This window comes from Seriola aureovittata, chromosome 15 (assembly GCF_021018895.1).
Source record: "Seriola aureovittata isolate HTS-2021-v1 ecotype China chromosome 15, ASM2101889v1, whole genome shotgun sequence".
NCBI lineage: Eukaryota > Metazoa > Chordata > Actinopteri > Carangiformes > Carangidae > Seriola > Seriola aureovittata.
The window spans coordinates 3,987,638-4,006,669 of NC_079378.1; the positions used below are offsets into that span (position 1 = coordinate 3,987,638).

The following is a 19,032-nucleotide window of genomic DNA, read 5'->3' on the forward strand; positions in this document are numbered from 1 at the left end:
CAGGGCAAATTCCTACCATGCCTGGTTGGTAATCCAGCCTTGCCTTCCAGAAGCACTCACATTTACATTTACATTTACATCACTTGTTTTGTTTGTTTTTTTTTACACTGGATGGTCAGACTGGATCAGAGCACAAGACAGAGCCAGATGGGCTCAGGGGTTGTTGAGCAGTGTGAGGTGTAAAGAACATAACCGTCTCCATTAGACGCTGTCGTCTCTCACACCTGTCAGTCGAACCAGATTGATTATATAAATGGTAGAGACGTCTCTGAGATGGGAAAATTATTCTCTCTTCTCGTGCAATTTGAATCATTTTTACATTGTGTGGCGTGAGACGGAGCACGTCTTGCACCGAAGAGTTTACACTAAGGTTTGGAATTTAAGCAGATGTGCATTAGTGAGGGATGGAGGGATCTGTGCACCTCCGTATTGTGCTGATGGTTTACTGTGTGTGTGTGTTTTTTATTATGAGCCATGGTTAAAAGTGATGCATGGAGAATCTGTTTCAGAAATTGTGAAACGTAGCTGATTGACTGGCTGAGTTATTTCACCTTTCACCCCATGGAAGGTTTCCAACGTGCACTGTTCTCAGTCTCCTGAGCGTGACTGTTGCATGTGATGTGGCTGCAGGTTGAAACTGTTAGTGAAGAGCACGATGTGAATACAAATATCAATTCCCACGGGCGATGTCAGTGACAGACCTTTACGTTTGAAGATAGCTTATACTGCCATACTTATTGTATTGTACTATAGTTGTGTGGGAACACAGTATAATTTGCAGTGGATGATTATATGACAGTGAAAACACCTTTGTAAAAGAGAAGTATCCCCACTCTGGGTTTGCGGGTCAGCATCACATATTAGAAATTATATATTTACAGTCCAATCCCTATGCAATATCATAGATGATTTAATTCGATTTTTTTAATACGACACTTTTATTCGTTTTTAATTGAAAGAAGGAAACTGAACAAGAATAATCCAGGTCCAAATGTCATTATGAAAATCTCTCAGTTGTAGGTTTGAAGTGGCCTGATAAGAGTTTTAAAGTGCCTTACTGCATAAGACAATCTAATAAAAACACTTTGCCTCCATAAAGCTTTAATATAGTAATTTCATCACGATACCCAAAACATTTTGTAATCTTTGCATGAATAGATTTATTTAATGGTCATCAGCATAAGTCGGCGTGCTGAAGAGATCGCAGCGATCCTAGTGGGATACCAGGCGGCTGAAGTGCCAGCTGACATGGTGTTGACACGCCTGCAGCAGTGGCGAGGTCTCCCCCCTCGTAAATGAGGTTGGCAGCTTGTGTTGGCCACGGCACAGATGCTTTATTCTTCTTTTTGTGAGTTGTGTTTATGAGTTTTTGAATGGTTGCCCCAGATGTTGTGTCTCAGCTCATAATCATTTTTTAAATGTTAGTAATTAACTGCAGTGATGCATCAGGAATGTGATATTTATAGTTACTGGAAGTTTTACTAGATGATGCTTTGGACTAAATGCAGTGAACAGCAGCGGGACAGAAGCTGTGTGAAGCATCTTCAGATCATCCTTTATGATGCATTTAAGAAGGAACTTTCAGGTTGGAGCTTGTAAATACCTTCAGCTGCCTGAACTGAATTCAATATAGATCAGATAGACAGAGTTCAAAATAATCATACAGAATGAAACTGAGTTGATCAAACTGCTAAAAGTGACTCTTTAGATTAAAGTAGAATAATTAGTCATGTGTCTTGTCTTAAATATATATCCAAAGCTCTGAAATTGCAGCCCAGTATGCCAGACACTGCATCTGGCGATTTACTGTACATGTGACGCCAATGTTCAGTGAATTATCACACAAATCTGGAGCTGTCCTCTGCTTTATGGAGCTTTATAGTGAGTTTCAGCTCATTGTTTAGCTGCCTGGCCCGCAATTTCACTGTTCAGGTTCACGCTCGTAGCAGAAATTTCAGCAGGCAGCTGTTTGCAGAGAGAAAGCTCTAAAAAGCCAAGTGTACACTCCCCGCTCTGCACAAAACAACAGGCAGACACAGTTAGAGACAAGCTGATCAACATAGTGTAGCATTTAGCAGCTAAATAGCCAGATGTTTTCCTCAGGGGTTGGTAGAGACCAAAAACAAGAGCTAAAAACAGAGGGAATACTCGACTTACATTCAGCAGGTGGCCTGAAGCGCGACTCTAAGCGAATGATAATGATGCTCCATAACTGCTGGATGTGTAAATAAGCAACTGTTTGTTGTCAAGTGCACAATATCAACTGATAAAAAGACAATAATATGTCAGTGTTGTGTTCACAGCTTATAACCACTTCCTGCCTATGATGTTTTCTCAACCTTTGTTTACATCTCCTGTTCACGGTAAATGTTAGAGGAGCAGGTATCAGGACTGCGCCGCTTCATAACGCAGCATTCATGCATCGTTTTGATTTGTTTAGAAACAAAAAAAAAAAAAAAAAAAGGAATATTCACATCCAATGTTTCCTTCTCATGAAAAGGGCAAAGGGAGAAGGGCTAAAAGCAGATGAATGGATTTGACACAGTGGATTGATGAAAGTGGGATTTCATTAATAAGCACATGCTATTTGGTGAATATACATTAGTGGAAGGTTCAGGTGTTGTATTGAATATTTCAATATAATTAACATTCATTTATTCCACGAGGCTTATGCTGATGTGAAACTCAGCTTCCAGTGGAAATATCAGGCAGTTTGTTATTTGTAGTTGACAAACTGTTTTTTTTCCCCCTTACAGTAGTCAGCAGCTGTAACCCTAAATACAAACTCCCAACATATCGATCGCATTTTTCTACATCAGATGAATCGTGTTTGTGTCTTTTGAAGGTTAAAACCGCTTTGTTCTGAAATCACTGCCGAGCAAGAATGCAGCTGCTTTGTGGGGGTGAAATAAAACCATCTGTAAAAGTGAGAATAGGATGTTATTTACTGTAAGAGTCACCAAGGTCAGCGTCAAACATAAATGTAATTCACTTACAGGTGAAGTTAGTCTTGTTCATTCAGAGCCAGTCTCTCTCTGTCTTTGCAAAATGAGCTTCACACATTAAATGTCATTGTAAAAAAACTCAAGCTTTGACACATTTAGTTTTTTATAGATATAAATATATACATATATCCCACACTGGCTTAACCCTAAACTCTAACCCAAATTTTCCCGTATCGCTTGCACATTTGCTAATACGTCACAGTTTAAAGAGTTTCACTTTAACAGATATAAAACAAACAGGACCCATCTGCACACAGTCCTGAGGACAGGTCCTGAATACTAAATATAAACAGTAGCTCAATAAATGAATCACTTTGTAGTGACTTGGATTTGAAGCCCAGAATCAATGAGTATTGACACTGATGAATCAGTTACTGGCAACACAATGATAATAACATGAACAACTTCTCTCCCCGGAGACAGGGAGTTACAGCGGGCGGGCTATAGTCAGGAAAGTTATGAGATTAAAGAATCAACAGAGCAAACCGCACAGAGGCTGTAACAACACTTTCGTAGCTGCTTAATTTGTTTATCAAGGGCCACGGACCCGATACCATGGCAACACAGCAGCAGCTAATGATAATAATAACTGATAAGTTTGATTAAAGCACGTCAATAGGTTGCATTAACAGTCGTCAATATTCTTAACAGTTCTGACTAACTGGCACACTTAATCAAAATAATCAAGGAGCGGCCGTGGCTCAGGAGGAAGAGGTTCACATCCACTCATCACAGGGCTCGATGTACGATCAAGTGTGTGTGTGTGTGTGTGTGTGTGTGTGTGTGTGTATGTGTGTGTGTGTGTGTGTGAATGAGAGACAGATAGCAATGCATATAAATGTAACCATAAAACGAGAGTAGACCGTTGTAAGTGTTGCCTCCGCCCTGACCAGGAATATGTTTACATGCAAACAGGAAAGCAGGTAACTGGAGACGGGCAGGGAGTCAGAGTGTGTGTGTGCACGCAGTTACCTGGTTACTGTGACACCTGTGTGTACACGCAGCTGTTCAGTGCTCTGATTTCAATCATTTTAAGAATATAATTCATAATTACAAATAGGTCTGATGATGCTTTTGTTACTTTTAGGAAATCACTTGAAAAGACCAAAACCAACACTGAATTGAGCCAGTCAAGTATTGTCTGTAGCCAAATTGTCAAATAGCATATTTTTCCTGTTTGCCACAGCTTTCCTTTGTTGTTAAAAACCTATTAAAAACACAATGATGTGTCACTGTTCCTTCATTACCATGAACACGGGTATTAAGTGTCTCGTGCAGCAGTAGGCCTTCCTCATTTCCTTTCTTTTCCTTGTGTATGAGAAATCTGCACATAGCACAAACAAGGAAAACAAACCAACTGCAAACTGTCAGATTGTGCGGACATACGTTTATATTCTTTCTGTCATGAGCACTAACTGGTTTTACTGTTTTTACAACCAGGAACTCGGTCAGATCCCAAAACCTGAAGTCTCCACGTTGTCGACACCATCACTAACTGCACAACTTGTATTTTAAAACAATTATTTGTGATAATTTCGAGCTAAATCAATTCAGAAAGTTAAGTGCACTTCATTTGGTGCTCCTTTTAAGTGTTATATTTAAAATTATAATTAACAATTTTGGTGTCAACAGGACAATCTCAAAAAACCCAAATGTTTTTTTTTCTTTTTTCTTTTTTACAAAAATGCTAATTCCTGTCTGTACATGCATGACCGGTGAGTGCCACCGAGTCAGAGCCTGCTGGACTGACCGGCAGGCTCCCGATAGCCTCTCAAATGTTGTTGCCATAGTGATGCCCCGCTTGTCGTGACTAAAAAGGGAGAGGAGGCTGAGACACTATTGAGCTCGAAGGTTCTTCCCAAGATTGTCCACTTCCCTCTAAAATAGGCCAGGTACAGGGGAAGAGGCACGGAGGGCAGGAAGGAACAAATTAACCATGCAGCAGAGGAAAGAGGAGGCTCTGAGATGAGCTGCCAGTGGACTGGAGGAGAGGGTGCTGACACATTTTGTTCTTATAAATTAAGCTTTAGCTCTGATGCTGAAATGAGAGAGAGACCCAGAAACTGTAAAAACTCAGCCATAATGACTGATTTTATTATGCATGTTGGATAAACACCGTTGCACTTCTGCCTCTTGGAAGCTCTTGTGGCACAAAGTCATTTTTTCACCAAAGAGTTAAAGGCGTTGATGCAAAACAAAAATGCTCATACACTAGAATAGCAGAGATGACTAAAGCTATTGCAACTCATTATAAGGGAAGGAGCTAACGAGTTGATTTCAAAGCCTTGCTTTATTATCACCTTACAAATTTTGACCAATACAGGCTTCATCAGAGCAAAAATAACTCTTCAAAGAACATGAAGCGTTCAGGCGTTCAGAAGCACACGTCATTTGTGTTGCCTAGGGAACGAAAAGAACTAAATCTAACTAAATCTAAAATGAACACACAAATTATACGGTGAGGCTTTTTCATGCCAGTTTTGAAAATTTTAGAGTCAGTATTCTTACTTAATTCTTAATTGTTAATATTTTCATTCCTCCACAGCAAGCAACATGTTATGGCCTTTTAAAACTGATAGTTGACATGGTAGCAAACCATTTCCTGTTTGCAGGGACCATCATGTATGCAAATTTCTTCAGAAAGGAAGCATCAATAAATATGAAGAGAAATAGAAATGTTAAGAATATATTTACTTTTTTGATGGCTCATGAGAAGAATCTTGTTTTAGTGGAATTGCGACAAATCCTCATTAGCGTACTGTAAATTTCACACCTTTTTAATGGCGCACTACTCTGGCAGTTGCTCAGTACAGTACACAATGCTTGCACCTACATAAATCAAACTGTGACTCTGGAGCATTTCAAAGTTAAAAATACCAGAGGAGCCAGTAAAAAAAAGCTTCCACAAGGATTCATTACTTGTTTCGTGTTTCTGAGTGGGAGCTATTGCGCCACTGACCACTACTTTTGTCACTTTTGTTCAGCTGCATTGTGAGACAGTAGCGCTTGTCAACACCGCACTCAATAATCAAGGCTTTGCTTTGTGGAGGATTTCCTCCTGTCATCATGTAAACTGCGTGAGGTAAATCAACTCCCCGCCAGTGCCAGCATTTTGGTGGCGGTTGTTCAACCAGCGCTCGTTCCTCTCATTTCACTTCCGTCTTCTCGCTCGTAATGAAAGGGCACGTTGGTGGAAGGTGTCAGTTGCTTTAGCTGATGGCTAGCTGCGCTGACTAATTTCCCATCCGAGCAGAGAGAGCACATCTGGAAAGGACACACCTGCCAACACGGCTGTCAGCGAGCGTGCGAAAGTAGTGGGATAATTGAGCGGCGCTCAGAGATGTAGTAGTGGAGGGGAATACAGCAGTTTAATGGCCACTTTGCTCACGGTGGGACTGTGGGAGGTGAAGCACAGGACGTTTCTCTTTAATCCAAGGACTAAGCTGTCACATTTGGATGTCATTAAAGAGACAAGGCATTCATTAAATGATAAGGACACAATGTGCCAAATTGCCATCAGGCAACTTTGTGAAGTATTTTGTTAATGGAGAAGTTTATCTCTGTTGTGTGTTTGATGTGTGGGCTTGTGTGGACCTTTGTGAGTATGAAACCAGTTTAGAAAGACGTGTTTTTTGAAAATTTGGCCAAATTTCAAATGCCAGCTTCTTAAGTAGAAGACTGAGCTGCTGCAGCCTTCAGAGGCCGCGGCGCACAGGTGATCTCGGGTTGACTGACTATCAGTGGGACAGATGGCACTGCCAACCTCACCGGCTACGTGACATATTGGTAGGTTAAAGGGACACAGCAGCATGTTCTTGACAGCCGCAACATGAGTTTGATGATTGTGTGCACACAAACAAATTTGTTGGTTTGATGATGACGAGATGGTTTTGGCCTCGGTTAAACCCGGGGTACCTCAGCCCGTCGAACACGTCACGCCTCCGTAACAACTGAACAAATAGGGAACATAATGGTGGAATCAGTGGAATTGACATCCACACATCTGTTTAGAAATCATGTAAAAAAAAAAAAAAAGAAATTCCCCTGGGAACTCTGTCGTTAAATTATGACGTTTTCTTCAGTATCAGAAGCAGGTGGTTAAAGTGTCAAACAGGAAGTGCTAGCAGCTAATTATGATGCTTTTCTATTGTGCAAATTCACCAAAATGCAAAGAAATATAAGTAAGTGAAAAATACGGCTCAGGATTAAATGACAGACACCAGCAAATTTCTCACATTCTTTTTACATTACCCAAAACATGATGGGAATAAATGAGATTAAATAGAACAAAAACTAGAGCAGAGACGAAATCTGTGAAAGTTTGTTTCTGTTTTTTGTTTTTGACTTTATTCAAGCTCAGAACGTCCCATTAACATGTTTTATGTTCCCCTCCATCAATTTATATTAAAGAGACCGAGACCCTTAAAAAGGATAAGCAGTATGGCTAATGAATGAATTAATTAATTAATGAAAACCTTGAGCCAAAAAAACCCTAAGCAATTTAAAGTTGCATAAAGCTTTCTCTTTTCATGAAGATCTCCTATAAAACATGGATTAAACCACTGAACATGACAACTTTCTGAGCAGCCTTACTTATTTATAATCAATATACGGCTAGGCGAGCTAGGACATGTAGTGTTCATATCATAAAGGTGTAAACAGAGTGGAAACTTAGATTTTTAATCCAATGCTTTTTGCAGCATTGACACAAAAGCAGTATTTCTGCAGTCAACAAATATGTGGAATAACTGAAAGGTGTTTTTTTTTTTTGGAAAGAAAAGTTACAGAATTTGATGAATTCTCTCACGAGGGCAGGGGAGTCATCGGGGTGGTGCAACTGAGTCACTGCAGAAATACAACAAAATGGAGTTGTCGACTTGCTTTCCACATTCACTCTCCACTCACTCATGATTTTAAGTGAGAAGAGGCCGGGTTCTCGCCTGTAGGAAAGAAGGATGGTTTGTAGCACAGAAAAGAGCTCTTTGTTACAGGGAGTCCATTAAGATGTATGTGGGCATTCTGTGTGTGCACACAGAGATAGATGTGTTTGTATTTCAGGCTGGCACTCAGTGGCTTGAACCCACCTTTGGGGGGCTGTCTTCAAATGAGGCACATATGCTGCATTAATTAGTTTCAGACTCACAACTGGGTATGACAGGTGACAAACAGGCCCCCCCCCCATCCAAAAAAACTCCTTTTCCTCTCATACCTAACCACCTGCTGAAAGGTAAGTGAACCTCTAAGGTTCCAACTGGCTTTTCACATGATGAAATCAACAGGCAAGTGATGAAATATCAGGGAAGTGAAATCTTTTTTTTTTTCTTTTTTTTTTCCCCTCGTGTGTGACGTTGATCTGATGCTTTTAATCAGGCTGAACAACAGTTACAGATTTTGGATGTGGCAACAAGGGGACACACGTGTAAACTGTTCTGGCTGTTGACTCATATGAACCCTCATTCAAATGATATAAAGATACAGTATACAGAACAGATGTAGATGTCAGGCTCAGCAGCCTGTGTTTTCAACCCCAAAGTCCCTCCTCCATTAAAAACATCCTGCAACATGTTTATTTTTTACTGCATTTCAAAAATTCACAAACCAAATTATGAAAATATTGCACTGCATTATGTCTTTGTGCATTGCTTGTTCACATATACTGTACATGAATAATTTACCACATTAGAAGATGTTAAAAAATGTGTTGTTTTTTTTCGCAAATCTCACCTGGAAATTTTGGTGATATCTCCGTGTATGTCTGTCTGTTTTTAAATGTCCCTGCTTTTATCAGAACTGTTTGTGTTCAGCCACCAGATGCACACAAACCAGTGAAACAGTTTCACATTAACCCGAGCTGTCAATCATCCCCATCTGTCGCCCAGCTCTGCTACCTGCTGAAATGATAACACCTGCACCATCAGAGCAGCCTCTCACCAACTGCTGTCACATTATCTCTCTCAAGCCCTTTTTACACCCCCTGCCAGAACAATTTAGCATATTACCTACAGTAATTACATATAACGTGACAATAAACATAAGTGCTATTGCCGACAAAAAAATATGTTAGTAATCTGCCCTAAATTAGTTCAACACCCCAGTTCTGACATACGCATTTCGAGAAACCAAGATAACCTTGTTCCTTTGGTTCATTCAGTTTAGTCAGTAATTTAAATAACAATAAAAACAGATTTTTTTTTTTGCAACTTGCAAATATTTTTTATCCCGTTCGAGATAATGGAGCTTTGTTATGTGAAGATCACGGAATAATTATCCTGTTGTTATCTCAAAAAAAACAAAGCTCTGTTATCCATCATACGGATCACCTTAAATCCAGCACTACATGTGACTTGTGATCTGTAAGTGATCTAGTTAGAGCAGCATGTTTTCATATGTGGATCTAAAAGAACATCTATACCTGTTATTAACATACAGTCTGTATCTGGACTTTCTACCTGGATAAGGAAAACATCGCACGTAACGCTGATGCAAATGCAGCAAATCCAAGCCAGGTTTTTACCAAAAGTCTACAGCCAAGCTAGCTAGCTAGTTTGAGTCTGTACTCTGAGGCACAGTGGGGCTTTGAGCTACATGCTAACATCAGCATGCTAACATGCTCACAATGACAACATGCACATGATGATGTTTCGCAGGTGTATAGCCTGGTGTTCATCATGTTCGCTATCTTAGCATGTTAACATGCTAACATTAGCATTAAGTGCAAAGTGGAGCTGAGGCTGATGGGAATGTTATTAGCTTTGTATGTTTTTGGTCATAAACAATAGTAATGAAACATTTAAAAGCTGAGAGATCGCTAAAGCTATTACAAGTCATTCTGTAGGGATCTTGTATGTTATGTCTGCACCAAATGTCATGGCGATCCATCCAATAGTTATTGAGACATTTCGCTTAAAACACAAATGTCAACCTCATAGTGGTTCTGAAAGAAACATCAGTGGCACATCAAAATCATCAGGACACTTTCTCTGGGGAACATGAATGTCTGTAAAAACATTTCACGGCAGTCCATCCCATAGTTGTTGAGATATTTCAGTCTGAACCAAAGTGCTGGCTGATTGTTATCCGTCTGATCTGATTACCTACTTACAGTAAATGAAAACCTAGTTAGCTGGGCTAACAACAAGTAGCCCAGGTAACTGTCACGTGACATTCATCCTTGAACAACATGGCACCTGAGAAGCAGGCCACGTTGGTTGGACAAGTCTGCCAGCTTCACCTACTTAATATGTATATTGCGAACGGATCACAATGCAGGCAGAGTAGAGATAACAAGAACACGTATTAATACCAGCTGTAAGCAGCCTGATGAACTCAAAAGCTGGAATTATTTCTCACACGTTTTGAGTTGTAATTTGAACCACATTAAAACGTAGCGCAAAGTAGGATCCCAAGGCACGTGACCTGCATCTTCTTCCTTTTTGAATTCTCCTATTATGATTTGCATTTAGGCTCGGTGTTGCCATGACAGCAACTAAGTCTTGCAACCTTCATCAGAGATGGTTGTACTTTAAGCGTGGCCGGGCCGGCGTTGGCATGAAGGACAACAGGACAGTGGAGAGAAGAGAGAAAAAAGGAATATGTTCTGATCAGACTTTGTGGAGCAACAGCTTTATTCAGTGATCTGGCTCATGGATAACAGTCTTCCAAAAAAGAAAAAGAAAACAGATCTGAGAGGAAATTAAATTGATTATTAATAACTGTTGTGTTCCCCCTTCTTCCCTCTTTCCCTCTCTAATTTGTACTCGCAGCTCCAGCTCCCTCAGCAAATGCTTTCAAGGCTTTCGGTCACTTTCTTCTGCCATTTTCTTTACCGTTCCTGTTGGCTCTCCTCTCTGGCAAAAACAGTGAGAGTAAATGTTTTCCCAAATTGATTTCATGAAGATACAACCAGGGATTTGTCATTGTGAGGATATTTCTGTCAGAAAATCACATAAAAAAAAGAAAATACCCTCAGTATTTTGTGTAAACGAGACAAACCCAGTCCTGGATATCCATTGTCATTGGCTTCTCTCCCTTTCAGCAGCACTGATACAACCTCTGGCTATAATGTGAGCTGTATGTGGAATAGAGCAGATTTTCTCTCTTCCATTTTTTTTTTTCCCTGACACCATCCATGCATGTAAGCTGGTCTGAATTTCCTTTGAGGTAAGGCTTGGATTAGAGGCCCACACCATGCACTCAGCCCCGCTAAAGGATCTTATTATCACTGTCAGTGTTGCTACACCTGACAGAGATTGTGCCACAACACTGCTCCTCAAAGACGTCCAAAATAGCATGACAAAGCAGGCGTACGGGGATAACGGCTGAAATATTCTGCTGGGCCTCCATCTTTACATAATGACACAATTCTGTTTTTTTTTTTTTTTTTTTCTCCCGACTCTGAAGCATTTATTGTCCGTTAGCAGCCGCAGTTCTGTGCAGCGAGTGTCAAATTAAGAAATTAGGACCATGTCCACGCTGATTCAAGCACATTTGGAGCTACGTCTTTTAACACACAGTTACTCTTCTTCAAGTAGATGTGATTAAACAGTTATATGGAATTCAATTATAATAGTCCTTCTGAGACTTCCTGACAGTGTTTACACACTTCCTTGTTGTCTCTGGTGGCAGCCGGTCTTTATGCATACTATATGTGAGAGCTTGCAGAAGTGTAGTTTAGCATTAACCAGGGTAAGGCATGGCTCGTAAGAAAGTGGCCCAGGAGAATACACCTGCACCTCCTCACAAAAGACAGGATATGCAGTCGCAGTCATTTGCTTTGGTTGGTTCTAATATAGTAGACTCTCTTGGACTCTTCATTTCCTCAAAGGTCACCCTTGTCAAGATGATTTGCAGTGGGTCAGTCAAGCAAATTTGCATGTTAAAGTTCACCAGTGTTCAACTCTACACGACTTAACTTTGACTTTGGAGTCTGGTTTGAATTATTTCATTCAGTGAAGCTGCACAATGGTCCTGAGTGCGATGCTTCTACTAATACTGGATGAAGTGTCATCACTATGGTGATCCCCAGACCTTTCAGTTAGTGCCATCACTGGGTCACAATTTCAAGTTGGTTTACGTGGTGAACATTACATTTACTCATTTGGCTTTAATCCAAAGTGACACTAAAGCTTCATTCCTCCTGATAAACAGCAGCATTTTAACATTGTCACTTCAGCCTGTTAGTCTAGTGTCCTGCATCGGTCTATGTAGGTCTGGCGTTCCATGCATGCACAATTCCAGATCGGCACTCCTTTCAAGTTGGTGCCAGTAATCCACTGCTGCGTTTTTTTGTTTTTTTTGCCAACCGCTATAAAAATCAATGCGTAGAAGAAGAAGAAGAAGAAGAAGAGAACAAGAGGAAGACAAACAGGGGAAATATGATATAATGTACAACAGCTTAACGAGAGTAAGAGAATAAGGGTGGGAGTTCAACATTCACTCGGCTGTCTTTGTGTTGTTTCAAAAAAGAATCCTATGAATGTGACACCGGATCTCCTCGCAAAAAACTCTCTTCACAACAACACTTCATTTTTGTAATGTGGAGAATGAGCGGTCGGCACAAACTGCCCCGTGTGTAGTTTCCCTCACATGGACCAAAGAAGATTTGAACTGGCCTTAAGTCTTGTTTTAGCTGCCACCTTCAGTCACCTTAATTCATCCAGAGCTTCGCCCTAGTGATGACAAACCAGAACACTCACATTTTTTGAACGTCCCCTACAACCTTTTTTTAGTCGTTCACTCTGTCACGTTGTTCCCTGCTGGCTGCAGACTTCCGGGAGCGAAGGGGAAACTGCTGAAGCTGCAAATAATCACAACTATCCTTAGATTTGTTGATTTATGGAAAATAGTCGGCTTCAGTGAGGCGAGCTACAGTAGTAAAGGTTCGTGTAAACAGCTCATCTCTGAGTACGACCTTGACCAGAGGATGTTCTACGGTCTGTTTACTGCATGTATGTAAATGTAGCCATTGTCTCGGGCTTCTTTTCCAGGATTAGCCCCTCATTTGCCTGGCACGGTTCCTTCACCCAGGGCTGTCTGCTGTGTACACAGATCTACACAAAGCCCCTGATGTCATTTCACTGATAGTATTCTGTCTCACAACATCAGGATGCACACAGTCTCTTCTGTTGTTGTTGTTGTTATCAATATGCCAAGAGCGGAGGAGACATAGGATTTGACTTGGGGAGTCCATTTTTTATCAGCCCCTTACATTTCTGTGACTTTGACCTTAACGAGATTCTTCTCTGCGGAGCGTTTAAAAACGTTTTTACTTTATTTATTTTCTGCTTTTTGATGATAAGTAATGTCATGACATTTCCCTTATAATGAACATATCACTCAGTCAGTTGTTTTGACCTTATCTCTGTTAAGGGCAAGAGATTACATTTTCTAATACAAGGGAATCCTCAGATATCTGGTGTCACGCTGAAAAAAAAAAAAAAAAAGAAATCATTCAGCTTGAAAACATACACACACACACACACACACACACACACACACATGCACACACACGCAAACCAGGCTTCTGGCCACTTTTCACAACCACGAGCATAAATCCAGGGGAGTTTTTCAGCTGTTGTTGAAATGGCCGAGGCTGGAGGCAGCTCAGTGACAGCGGGATGGGAGGAGAGTGTTGGAGGAGGGGTGTGTGTGTGTGTGTGTGTGTGTGTGTGTGTGTGTGTGTGTGTGTGTGTGTGGGGGGGTGGGGGGGTGTTTGATAATCACGCATGAGAGAAGAAAGGGCAGTCTGGTGGATGGAGAGAAGCTCCACTGGGCTTCTTTTTATTTTTTTCTTTCTTTTTATTTTTTTCAAACACTGTCCCCATTAACAGGACTGATGTGCATCTCTGCAACAAGCCGCAAACTCATTTGGCCTTGGGAGCCGTAGAGAGTCCTCTGTGTGTTAGGATAAGTCACTCCTGAGACCACTAAAAGCCATTATTAGAAGGTGTTTATCGAGCTAGCTGTGGCCTACATACAGCTTAATATCCTGAGAACAGTAACAGCCCTATAATTATATTACATTTTGGACGAAGACCAGCCTTGATTAGATAAATGATGAATACCTCCATCAGAAAAAAAACAAAAAACAAGGTGCATGGTTTCCTGGGAGATAACACTCGGTTGGCTTATTTTTTTGGAAGGAGTTGGAACATTTGCTTTCTTCTCTTGACTGTATTGTTATATTGTTTGCCACCAAAAAGGGAATTCATTACACGGACAAAGGTTTATATTACATGAGGGATACCACAAATAAAAAAAAAAAAGAAAGTACGCACCTGTATCAGGTGTAGATTAGACAATATTCAATCTCATTTCCAAGATTACCCGAGCGCCATTCACAGCTGGGTGTGAGCTTTCTATTTTAAAAGCAGCAAATGTTGCAACAGGAAGTGAGTTGAAATTAAATACGAGTGATGTGTTAATTACACGTGTCATTTCACTGCAAAAAAAAGATAAATGTTAGAGAATGAGAAAAGATTTAAATTCATGATAAACTGAAGTTTCGTTGCCTTTCACTCTATTATCTAATTTAATTACAGCACAATGTTAGAGCCCGAGTCGAAGCTGTGTTTCTTGGCAACCGCGGTACACGATGAAGACACTTCCCCCTGCCAAGTTTAAAATGACATGACCTCCTGTCCATATGCTTTCACCCGTTGTTTGGAAGTGTTCAATGGCGCCTTGTTGGCGATTTTAGCTCCCGGTGGCGGCAGAGACCCCGTCATGGTTGGCTAGTTGCTTGGTTGGTTAACTCCAGCTAACTCCGGCATTTCATTGGCAACACAGCCCTGGCAATGACAAGGATTCACATGATCTGACCAATCACAATTAAGGAAGGTTACCACAAAGGCACTGTTTAAATATGAGCGTACTACACACAGCAGAGCGCCTGGTCATCGTGTTTGTACCGTGTGGACTCTGTAGGATGTTTGTGATGTTTGCTATTTGGCGCTACACAAATAAAACTGAACTGAATTGCATCGAATTCCAAGTAAAACATTCAGTACAGAACCTGTCACAGAAGATCGATGATGCACATAGCCGCACATTCAGTGAGAGCATTAGTGAGGGAACCGGGATGCGCTGACGTGGGGAGTGGAAAACATTGACCCAGCGGATGTGAATAATAGGAAAGAGCCATATTCAGATGTGTCAACGTGCATCAACCTGCGATGACACATCTCAACATAAAAAACAAAGGAAGCAGCCGTTTTAAATCAAGTCACACTCCGCCAGCTTGTTGTCCTTTCGACGTCTCTGTCATACACAGCGGAGCCATAAATTGTTTTTCCAGTGCTGCCTCAGTCTTTATGTTCTTTGTTTTAAGCGTCCCATGTTCTCAAGTGATCATCACTGTGGAGTTCCCTCAGATCCGTCGCCTCAGTGTTGGTAATATTGTCTGTTGAAGAGGTTTCTTCAGAGTGTCCTTGTCTGAGATATAGTGCTTAAACCAATTTCTTCCTCAAGTTATGTGAAAATAAGGCAGGATATGTTGAATATGGAAAAAACACTTGCAAACCAGCTCACGTCTCGCCACAACATGGAGTTCACGTGTCTTTATGTGTTTGTATGAGGTTACCATTGATTCAAAAATATTAAAATGCAGTCTGCGTTAAATCATACTTCTCCTGATTTAAAGAAACTAACGACTCATCATTTTCACAACTCCGGCGCAGTAAATCTCCTTACGTTGTTCACATAAGTAAGTGAGAGAATCATCGAACTTTAAACCCCAAAAACTGCTGCACATATTATATTTTGTCTATTTGTATTCCCTTAAATGTTTAATGGAAGAGTCAAGGTTGCTCAGTAGTGATGTTGTCCGTGGCAACCTGGAGTCAACATCTATTCTCATGACACATCACACATTACCTTCCTCTTATGTAAATCAAAAATTTATCTCCTGCCATGATCGTAATGGAGCCCAGCATCAATTTTACACATAAAGCAACATAAAATGACCTTGATGTTATCAGGGCTCTCGGCCTGGGGTGGATTATGATGGAGATGCTGTTGGTTGCATTATGGGTAATGTAGGATCTATTGATTTCTCTGAGCTTCACCCGCACCAGGGACTCAAAGTCAGGATCTCTCAGCCTCTACCGCATCAATTTTGGTTTGGATCCCGAGCATTTTCGGCCTCTTCGAGTTACTTCAACAGATATCAAAAGTAATGAGGCCTTTAAATCAGAGACGGCACATTTTCAGAAGCGGGGATTAAACTGGTAAGAGTCAGAGATGTCACTGCTGAAGTCAAAATTTTATGACATTGTTTTTAATCATCTCATTTTTAACTTTGGTTGACCCCGTCGCCGCTTCTCTTTCTCACTTCCTGGCTCTGCTGTCTCTATGAAGTTACACACTTTTTGACGTTTTTTCGAGAAAAAAAAAGACACGATAAATCTCCGGCCGAGTTACTCTGTATGTAAGCAGCGTAGTGCGCTACCTGAGAGGCAAAAGATATAACTGACATTTTTTAAATAGGTTCAATGAATAGGTTCATTGGGACTTTAATTACATTCACTCTTTAACCGAGAGTGTTGTGGGCAATGGAAGTGGATCTTGACAAGCCAATGTGCTCTTATGACACCCCACCCACACAGCGCTGCTGTATTCCTGATTGCCCCTCTATCTGCAGGCAGCACGGGCATACCAGTGGAATCACTAATGCTTAATTAGCAGATTAGAAGATCCAATTAGTAGATCTCCTCTGTCTCAAATCAAGCCTCTGTCAACATGTCTTATGAAAATGAGATACTCCACATTCCCACTTAAGGTAGGCGTTTCTCCTCCCTCGCCAAAATGACCACACTCTTGATTGACTGTGTCCTGCTTTGTTTAGCCCGGTGGACACTTTGTTTTGAAGCCCATTCCTGATTAATCGTTTACATTTCAGGCACATTTCAAAGAGAGACAGAGCTGTGTGTTGGTGTTGAGGTAAGTCCAGACAACACAGGCGTATTATGAAAAACAGATTTTTCATTTTTAGGGAAACAACAGACACAAATATAACGCCAACACTAATCTAAAGTTGTTCTGCTTAACATGCGGCGTGACGGTGACACATAAAGCAACATTATCATCCCGTTGGTGCCATGTTTGTGAACACAGGAAGAGTTTAAATCCAATATTTACTCTCTTTTTTCTGCTCTGCTTTGGTCTCCACCAACAACTAGAGGGAAACTTATCTTATCTTACAGTTCATAGCTCCTCACCAGCTAGTTGTTAACTTTGTCCACCTGCTCACAGTCAGTTGAAAACAGCTGCTCCACGGCAGCCGGAGACGGGGTTGATGAGAGTGAACGCTCAATGACCCCGAAACCAAAACAGTGAGCAAAAATAAGCTGGAAAGCTCAAGAGTTGTGCAAAGGTTCGACACCAGGAGCAACAACATAATTTCATACATGGCTCGAGCCATGTTGGATATTACTTGTGAATTTAGGCTTCAGGCGTGTGTGGGAAGCAGTTCCTCTGTTTTTCCTCTTGTAATTAAGAGCTGCAGTCAGAGGAAACAGTTTGTCGTGGAGCTCGTCGGTACTTTTTCATCCACAACAGGAATGACTTTTGAGGACAGGCAATAACTAAAATTGCCTTGATTGTGCGCTCCTTTGATTGCTAAAACAATGACCCATGCAGTTTGAAGTTTGACTCCCCCATGTGAGATAATAAGACAAATGTACTGAATTTCACGAGGTGACAGTAATTGCTCATAAGTGATACTCACTGATACGACATGCAAATTGCTTTCTATGGTATCATTGGCACTGAGTGCTTGCAGAGACTGACAGCACATCCAGACACTTCTCCGGTCTCACAAACAGGGCTCATTAAATATGGAACCCAGAAAAACCCTTTTTCTTTTTTCTCTGGTTTGGTTAAGACAGAATTTATTTTTTTGCTTTGTCAATCCAACAAGAACTCCTCTAATGTTGCTACAACAGCAGCAGCTCACCTAAAAAGTTAGAGATTCCGGCCTTGTGATCACTTAGATTTAAAAATCAAATACATCTTTAAGAAGATTTTGTTGCAATCAAACTGGGAGGAGAAGAGGGGGATGTCTGGAGAGCGTGGTTGGCAATGCATGATCAGTAATGACAAAACACACCAGAACACCTAAACCCATGAAGCATCGCGCTACAGAATCCTCCTGCGACAACGAGGAAATATGAATTCTTTTTGTTTTGTTTATAGGTAGAGAACATTAGGTGCTGTTAGGATTTCATGAGCTATTTACATAAGAGCAAAGAGATTCTCTCTTTTCTTCTTGTTTTCTTTGTTCTCTGTCAAGTTTGGGAAACAGAAGAAGTGTTTGTTTCTCGAACGTGTCACACTGCACTTCTTCCTGACACGTGGATTATTTATACATTATTTCTTAATTGGGAACAAATTAAGTGCTGCACAAATGAAATGATAAAACATACACATTAACGAACTGTCAGCTCTAGTAAAAAGCAAACAGTCAGCTTGGATTCATTAACACCCACAGCTGAGATCTCAGCTTTTAACTTACTGAGTGTACAGTGTTGTTATTATTAATAGGGATGGTGGTCGCAGCGATGGAAATAAGATTCAGATTGTATCATCCTTTAAAGTACTTTCATGTCACCTGACGGTCATTATTAGCCACCAGGTAGAGATTTCCTTTTTTATCTCTCTCCACCCTGCTGTCAAATATCTCCTTGAAAACTGTGGCACTTTGGTATTTAAAAAAAAAAAAAACTTCTTCTAACTTTATTTAAAATTCTAGAGGAGATCCCAAAGTTTCCAGAAATATCACTTATGTCAGGCTGAATTTTGGTGATATGGGTATAAAATGGCGCGCAGTGTAGAATATTTCTTTCTTTTTTTTTTTTGATGGAATGGTGCAATCATAAAATGAAATAAAAAACCCAACTCTTCGGTTTGAATCTCTCTCTGAGTGTAAGCATCATATAACTTCAATGAAGAGCTGGAACAAGCTGTCAGACAGGGGGATTTCTAATCTTAAAGCAACCAGGGGGGGAAAAAATGGTTTCCATGTAGTTTG

General features: G+C 40.7%; 1 protein-coding gene across 5 annotated transcripts in view; it reads left to right on the plus strand.

The window, feature by feature from the left end:
• cadm1a (cell adhesion molecule 1a) overlaps nt 1-19,032 on the plus strand; it is a 350,946-nt gene that overhangs the window by 320,483 nt on the left and 11,431 nt on the right. The window lies entirely within an intron of this gene.